Source organism: Macrobrachium rosenbergii, chromosome 26 (assembly GCF_040412425.1).
Source record: "Macrobrachium rosenbergii isolate ZJJX-2024 chromosome 26, ASM4041242v1, whole genome shotgun sequence".
Classification (NCBI taxonomy): Eukaryota; Metazoa; Arthropoda; class Malacostraca; order Decapoda; family Palaemonidae; genus Macrobrachium; species Macrobrachium rosenbergii.
The window spans coordinates 40,551,190-40,560,486 of NC_089766.1; positions in this window are offsets into that span (position 1 = coordinate 40,551,190).

The window sequence follows — 9,297 nt, forward strand, 5'->3', positions numbered from 1 at the left end:
TATATATATATATATATATATATATATATATATATATATATATATATATATATATATATATATATATATATATATATATATATATATATATATATATATATATATATATATATATATATATATATATATATATATATATATATATATATATATATATATATATATATATATATATATATATATATATATATATATATATATATATATATATATATATATATATATATATAGATATATAATATATAATATATATATATATATATATATATATATATATATATATATATATATATATATATAATAAATATATATGTGTGTGTGTGGGTGTATGTGTGTGTGTAGGCGTGCGCGCAGGCTTCTTATATACTAAGCGTTTGGAAAACTCTAAAGGAAGAGAGCATTCGTTAGCAGTCCAAAAAAGCCTAAAGGATGACTGGGCAATCTTCTTTAGTAAGGGAAGAAAACTCCAAGTCCTTCGTAAAAGATGCCAATTTTGGGAGATTTTCCTATCTTTTGATAACTAAAGGTGAATATTCCAAAATGTTACCTATATGAATAAAATAACTAAAATTTATAGTATAACTACAACGCTTGAGATGGTACAATTAGAATTGCCACATTTCAAACATCTGTACTATTTATAATAATAATAATAATAATAATAATAATAATAATAATAATAATAATAATAATAATAATAATAATAATAATAATAATAAAGATTATTTAAACGAAATTTTTTTTTTTCATTTATCAAACTCCAGGATTGTGTATGTACTTACAAAATTTTCCATTTCAACTAAAAATTCTAGTGTATTAGTGAAGATTAACCCAGATAACAGCGACGTCTCTTACAAGTAATAACCTGATGAAGAAAAAATTTAAACGAGCAAACTTTAACAGATTCTAGAAAGTTAAAATATTTTTCCGGAAATCTTGATCTTAGAAGCAGAATTCAACTGATGCCATAAAACTCTCAGAACAACATTTCTCATGTAAAAATGCCTCTTTATACATCACAATTAAGCCAATTTGTCTTCTTAATCCAGAAATTATTTGCAGGCGTAAGAAGGTAATTATTCATCTCCGCTTCATCCCTTTAACGACCCCAGGAGGACTTATTGTCATGGCGGTCCCATTCCACAACCCCATTCCACAACACCATCCCAGCAAAGGAAGGCAACAGGAAAAATGGAGACGAATCTGCAATGGAGTAATGTCTGGATGATAATGGCGTCTGCCCGAATCGAGGTTGCTAATAGCCTCAGTTTTCTCAGGAGGAGGAAAATAATCTCTGCTACTCAGGAGGAGGAAAGCAATCTGTATTATTCAGGAGGAAAGAGTAATCTCTATTATTCAAGAGGAGAGAAATAATCTTTGTATCTCGAACGATAATTCGACAAAGTTTCCACGTTTTTTCTCCCCTGAGCTGTTCCCTGTTCAAATATGGGTTCGTTTCCGGTTCTGGTGTATTTTGACCTCGCTATTCTTATAACGTTTGGGTGTTAGGCATATATCTATCTATCTATCTATCTATCTATCTATCTATATATATATATATATATATATATATATATATATATATATATATATATATATATATATATATATATATATGTAATTCTAATAGCCACAATGCCCTCTTAACTTCTCGAATTCTTCGTTTTTTAAATATGCTTGTAACTACGAAGCCGAAATATCCAAAAGAAAGAAGAAATTGAAGAGCCTGTGAACACCGGTCGCGGGAAGCGACCCCGCATTTCCATATTCACAAGGAGGTCTTTCGTTTGGATATTTCGGCTTCGTAGTTACAAGCATATCCGAAAAAGCGCGAAGAATTCGAGAAGTTAAGAGGGCATTGTGGCTATTAGAATTACAGATGTTTCTGGTAAAAGTGACCAGTTGATTCTACATATATACATATATATATACATACATTATATATAATATATATTATATATATATATATATATATATATATATATATATATATATATATATATATATATATATATATATATATATATATATATATATATATATATATATATATATATATATATATATATATATTTATATATATATATAAATTTGAGTCACATCATTATCGAGCCCAGGCCATACAAGTCTAAAAGAAGTTGGAACCTGAGAGCAACTGCACCCAAGGAATTACCTGGGCAAGCTAACTGCTTGCATACCAGCGAGTTTTCCCCAACTTCACGACTCAGCAATGACCCTATTGACAGCATTTCATTCTCAATTATCCCTTCTGAGTGAATAAGATAGAAATAATCAACACACAATCACGCGTGGAACAGAAATAAATTTCTGGCTCACAATCAGATCAGAACCAGGTCTTTCAATTGAAAGACCTGGGTTCGATCCTGATGTGAGTCAGAAATTTACTTCTGTTCCACACGTGATTGTGTGTTGATTATTTCTATCTTATATATATATATATATATATATATATATATATATATATATATATATATATATATATATATATATATATATATATATATATATATATATATTAGCGCAAGGTGGACCATGGAAACGTATTCATCTCTACATAATTCTTTATTTCCAACGTTTCGTAATAAAAAGGATTACATCATCAGGAATCTGTTAAATAATGAATAAAATTACTTTAAAAATTGCTCTTAAAATCAATAAAACCATAAAATACTTTATGGTTAAAATACAAGATAAAAACCGAAAAAAAGAAGACAGAAGCAAAATCAAAGACCGATAACCAACCTTATACCAAGAAGGCAGAAGACAGAATGCATAAGAAAAGTTAACTCAGGTACAGCTGAGTGGAGGAGAGGTCTGGGTATTTAACTGGGGAACTAGTTGTTTAATAAATAATGATTCCAGGATAGGCAGTTCGTGTACATTAGTTGTTTGGCCTATGATACAGAAATCGTTTCTATCAATATATGTTTTACAAATTTTCGAATGGTTTCTTATGCTTGAATGCTCGGGATTGGAGAGCCTCCAGCCAGTCCGAAAAAAATCCCCGATGAGAAAATTCTGACTTCAAACCTCCTCGTGGATCCGACATATGTCCCAGAGTTACACTTGATTTTATATACCACGTTAGAGGTCAAAAGAGGGTTTAATCGATCTTTGTATCTGAAAATAGGAACCAATCGTTACCGGATTTTTAGGTTAATTTTAGATTAATGGCACCATAATGTTTATGAACAATTTGTGAGAACCACCGAAAAGAATCATCATGTAAAAATGGAAATTTGGCATAAAAACTAATTTTGGTACTGTACAAGGTTTGGCGATATTCATGAATTGTTTGTTAAGAAACATGCGGAGCTTTTTAAAAAAACAAGTTCTGTGGGAATCAATTATTCACAAAATATGCAGAAAGGAAACCAATTTCTTGATGGAAGGATTGCAATTATGTAATAAAAAAGCCCTATGGAGGAGAATGAAAATAGAGTTTTTAAAGTCATAAAAACAAGAACTATAGTAATTGATCCTAAACCAGTAAAAGTCTTCTTTCTAAAAACAGAAGTATTAAAAAGAATTATCCCTAGTAACAAGAACGTCTGAGATAGGCAACTGATTGTTCATCTCTTTTCTACAGTAAACTTAATGTTATTATGTTTAGTATTAACATATGCTAAAAACGAGTCAATATCATAATCATTCTAAATAAGGCTGTCACAATATACCTACCATAAAAGAGTGGGTGGAACAGGAATTCATCTAACATGCGCTAATTCCAGCGAGCACATGAAGATGTGCAGAAGTAAACCCAAAGGAGAGCCCATGGCTACACCGTCAGTTTGTTTAAAAGTTTGCCATCAAAAACAAAGGCGGTGTCCAGCACTGCCAGTTCTAAAAGAGTTTTAAAAGACGTACGATTAAAATCTTAAAAACAGAATCTGGTTCAACAAAAAAATAAGATAATATCACCTTAGTTTCTTCCATAACATTAGTAAAAAGAGATTCAACATCTAAACTGGCCATTTTAAAATTAGTCCTGAATATCTTTATCCTTAAAAGAGTATGCAATTGGTTGAGTAAAATCATTTTTAGTCAGCCTAAAAGAGGTGCCAAATTTTAGCTAACTTATAATTAGGTGTATTATATGATGCCAAGATTACTCAGAGGTGTTTAATTATGAATTTTTGAAACCCAAATTCCAAAGGATGATCCTTTTTATACGGCCTCCCAAAAATACAGCAGGGGTTAAACTACTTGAGAAAATCAAATCCTTCTTTAGGATCAAGAAGGCTTTTCACATATTCTGTCCTTCTCTATGAGGTGCCTTAAAGACGATATCATAGTGGAAAAATTGCAAATCTAAGATCATTTACTATTTTCCTAGAAATACAAAGCTGAAGTTGTTTATATTGACATGCCTTTGACGAAAGCTGGTTTGGGAATTGACACTTGGTAACAAGGTAGTTAACTAACTGCGGGGTTTTACACTTCAAGCAAAGCCATGTCCTACAAAATTTCATGAATCCGTTCTGCCCCAAGTTACTCCTTGAAGACCAGCCATCATAAATACAGGTCAGTATCGGGAAGAATGTTTACAACTCCATGTAGTCATTTTAAGTGTCACTGTTAATGATGATACTATCGGACTTTGGCTTTTCCATCCAGGGCTTTTACCAGTTGATCATCAAATGCCTGAGTGCTGTTAGGGCACCGATCGTGCTAAAATGGCATCACTTTGTATTGAAACTTCTGCCGAGGAAATACAAATGTTAAACCTTTATTAAATCACATTTGGTGATGTATATAGGTAGCATGTCGTTAATACACAGAAAGGGAAAAAGAGTCAGAATTGGTGACTCGATTCCCCTAGTGGTGGTCAGCGTAGAACTGACCTCCCCGTTAGCCTTTCCAGCGAGCATGCAAGGAAATGTCCATTTTGATGAGCTGGATGTAGAATGTCTTTGGAGAGCATTTTATAGTTGTACTGACATACACTGTAGTATCAAATTAAAAAGCAAAGCTACATGAAATAACTTGGATTCATCTGTGGCAGAACCCGTTGAAATTCTCTCTCTTGTATATATCAAATCCTCAAATTTTCCATAATTCAGTAACTGGGAAAATTTAAACCAACCCCTATGAGTCTTTGCTGATGTTCCCTTCCCCGATAGCATATTCCCGAGAGGTATACTTGTACTGAACCAGCCCTGGTTTTCTTGCCATGCCCCTAGGTTAGGTTAGGTTAGGTTAGGTTAGGTTAGGTTGGGATAGGTTAGATAGAAACACAGCATTAATTTGGGTGTGGGGAACGTAATGAGATTATTTTCAAGGAAATTCTATGGTTAGTTATTAAGATACGGCATCCCGCTTTTTTCGGGGAAAGGTCCCTGGCTGGTGCAATACTCGGTTACATCTCGGGGAAAATGCTTCCCGATATCTACTTCGTCTCACTTAACACCAAATGCTTTTTCATGAAACACTTAAAGAGATTCTATGAAACCTAAACTGTTGGAACCGAAAACCAGTGAGTTTTCCCATTTTTTCTAATTGTGGAAAGCATGCAAAAGCTTAAGCTGTTCTGACAGTCAAATGTCAGCTGCACAGTCTTTCTGTCAGTACAGAAAAGAAGAGCTACCCAGCAGTTCTCAGCTTCTGCTGTTTTCTATGAAGGAATGAATATGCTGCTTCACAGAAAACCTGCATTAATGAGGGCCAGTTGTGTGGTTGTAGGAATTTAGATGTAACGACATAGAACACATGGTCTGTAAGGATTTCTCTTCACAATAATTTAAAGAACACAGAATTAAAGGTCATCAAAATATTAAAAGAGATTTGGGAAAAGTCTTTACTTTATAAATGGCGCGAAAAAATCCGTGAATCTTTCATTATCTCTGTTATAAACAAAGTAGCGAAAATGATTAGAAAAATCGCCTGTGCCTACCCCAGGGCAGTTGAGAAAGAAGAAAACTTGAGCTTGCTAAAGAATGCCCTGAATTGCTCATGCCTACTTTGTTCTTTCTTGTGATGTAGGAATTATATGTTTTAGAATTCAGCTTATCTTTGAGGGGAAAAACCAACAAGGTATCATTAGCTCTGGAAAACCAAACACACAACAAACTTTCTTTGTTGAAAGAAGGTTTTTAATCAGGGATTATCTGTCTAGGCCCCATAAGCTGGTTGCAGCCAATGGTCAACGAAGACTTGTAAAGACATCGGAGGAGGACAGGACAAGAGTTGGAGAGTGCTGAAATATAGAGATATTTATTTATTGCAATTTCCATGCGTAAAATAGTGAATGAAAAGCTCTGTGGTTGTCACAAGGTAATACAAGCGGTAGTTAAGAACAGGTGACTATGGAGATGAACACTGATTAAGGGCTGTATTATGCACAGCACTGAATAGGTGACTAAATAAATGTAAAACAGATAGCAAAGCAAGTATCAAAACCAGCAAGAAGACAGGGGTCCTCATTCAGTTTCATTACCAATTAAATGGAAACCACTTCAATAACAATAAGTGCAGCGTGGAGAAACAGACAGCATCCTCTTTAGCCCATTAGAATCATGCCGAGAAATCACTCCCTGAAGAGTTTAATTACTGAGTCTGAGATTAATGAAACACTTTGCACAAGTACTGAATATCGCAACAGATCTTCTCTGGTTATTGCAATCGTCCTCACTTGTGCTAAAACTTCCTCGAGAAGTCGTGGGCAATTCTCCATGGAGATTCAGAGTTCATGTCACTTCTGTTGTGCAAGTCCTGCATAGGAAAATTCCTTTCATTAGAAAATGCAGTTGATCTAGCTGTTTTGGACTTGAGTAGTATGATCATCCTTTTTCTTGTCGTTATTTCTTGATACATCAACACTCTTTTGACTGTCTTGGGCGCTGAATGAGAGAAAACCCCCAGTGCTAAATGAATTGACAGCATAAATTTTATAAAATTGTTAAATCATTTTTCCAGTCATATAAATATCATTAATGTATATTTCCTCTTTTTATTTAATTAAATGTTCATGTGATTAATAGAAATTCCATTTACATAAGTACTGCACTGGTAGTTCATTTTATTCTACGACATGTGAGGTGAAATTGATAAAGGAGTTTCCTCATCCATGCATGTGATGTCATATGACTTTGTTCCTTTCGCCCGTAAGCTAATCAAACGTAATTTTGCATGAGGATTAAGAAATGATGGAAAGGTTTTATTTCTTGATAAACTTTCGTATTCAGAACAAGGTTCTCCAAAACTATCTACGTATCAACTATTTTGTCATGAAACTTCCTCCAGGATTTTCTTCTCGTTGGTGGGTCGGAGTCCAGACGACCTCACCAGGCTTCTTATCCCCTTCAACTCCTTACCCCCACAGGGTTCTAGTGCCGTCAGTGCACCTCACTTACACAACACTGTAGGCATTACGCTAAGGTTGTTTGCAGCGTCCCTTCGTGGAATAGCTGCAAACCCTTTCATTCCTTTTACTGTATCTCCTTTCATATTCTTTATTCCATATATATATATATATATATATATATATATATATATATATGATATATATATAGTTTGGAGAACATAGTGGATATAAAGATGTATGTATATATATATATATATATATATGTGTGTGTGTGTGTGTGTGTGTGTGTGTGTGCATAACATTCACCTTCAAACTTAAGGCAAGCACCCTGCTGACACAAAGCCGGCTTAGTCTGAACCACCCAACCATCCTGGACTTTCTAGATGAATAAAAATGAAAGACTTTTGCTGACTCAATTTCCCCATAACCTGAGTCTTAAGCAATTGAGTTCAGCTTATAAGAAATCTTCTCTTATTATCGCGATGTTTCGCTTCCGGAGTTGAGAATGAGAGAAACCGCGAGGATAGGGAATGTGAGGAAGGGGGCAATGGGGTTTCCATCCTGGGGACTGAACTGCGTTGATGGATTTCTTGCCCAATACCAGAGGAGAGAGATGGTGAGCAGTGAGAAAGAAAAAGGAGATAGGTAGGCAAGATCAGCATATTTCGATCACTAAAGTGTCAGTCGGCAGGAGACCTCTTTCAAGCACGTGTTGTCAAAGGCGCTGGCTGAGGCAGCTGCTTCAACTCAGGGTTTTTTCAGTCTTTCTGATGGCTGTCTCCTCCATATAAGTGCTTCACCCAGTGACTCTCCGATGCTTGTCATTATTTGTCACTGTTTGTGAATGGTGAGGCGAACAGTCGTAGAATAGAATAGGATATAGAGTGCAGGCCAAAGGCCAAGCTCTGGGACCAATGAGGTCATTCAGCGCTGAAACGAAAAGGTTTGAAAGGTGTAACAGGAGGAAAACCAGGTAGTGCAGCAGATAATTGCATATTTCATAAGAATCGTTCAGATAGTGAAACAAGCATGAAATTTTGCACAAGTGCTCTTTAAAGTTCCCTCTATCAGAAAAGGGCGCTGGCCACGCAAAAATTTAATATGGCGGCCAAATTCCAAGATGGCAAAGCCAGTATCGACAGATTTTGGCTAATTTTTCACTAGAATGGCATGTATTTGCTTCTAGCAATATGGTAAAGCTCTTCCATACTATTTCTTGTGAATATTATGTTTCTGTGAGCTTCCCAGTACAGTTTACCTTTAAATATGACGGGCTTCATATGGCTGCCAAGAAAAGGTAGAAACAATAATTATAATGAGAAATAATGCCCGTTCAACAATTATCGTTTTAAGCATGGATCTTGGTTTCTGTGGTTTTAGATCCTAATGAGGCCATCTCAACGAATAACTCATCAATTTTGAAGGAAAATTAATAAATGTAAAAGAGTGTATGTCTGCACACAACCAGGGGAACACTGGTGACATCACTGCTGTGTAACTCAGCATGGGGTTCAGTGCCAGCTAATCCAGCTTTACTAATCCTGTAGTCTTAGACTAGTAGTTGTAGTATAGTTTAGTTTAGTGTCCCAAATGCTTTCTAACAGCCCCAGACCAGCTATAGTTAGATAGCCGCACCTGAATAGACAGGATGTGCCAGCCACTGGAGAGCCTGAGCCAAGGGTATGGGGGCTATACATGATGGTTCATGTACTTACCGGATGGTGTACAGATCACACGGGACTTAAATGGCACTGGATGAATGATCGGGCTGATCAGTGTAGGGAGACCGAACCTAGTTGAATCCCATACAGGAATGTGTGCTTTGTTTAAGGTGGTAAAAGGATAACCCCTCGGCCTTAATCAAAAGTGAAATCATGGCAGAATGTGATGCCAATCCAATATTGAGCAGTAGAAAAACAAACTGGGTTTGTGTTGTCTTTGTCAGAAGGACAAAAGAGGTGAGCACTTGACAT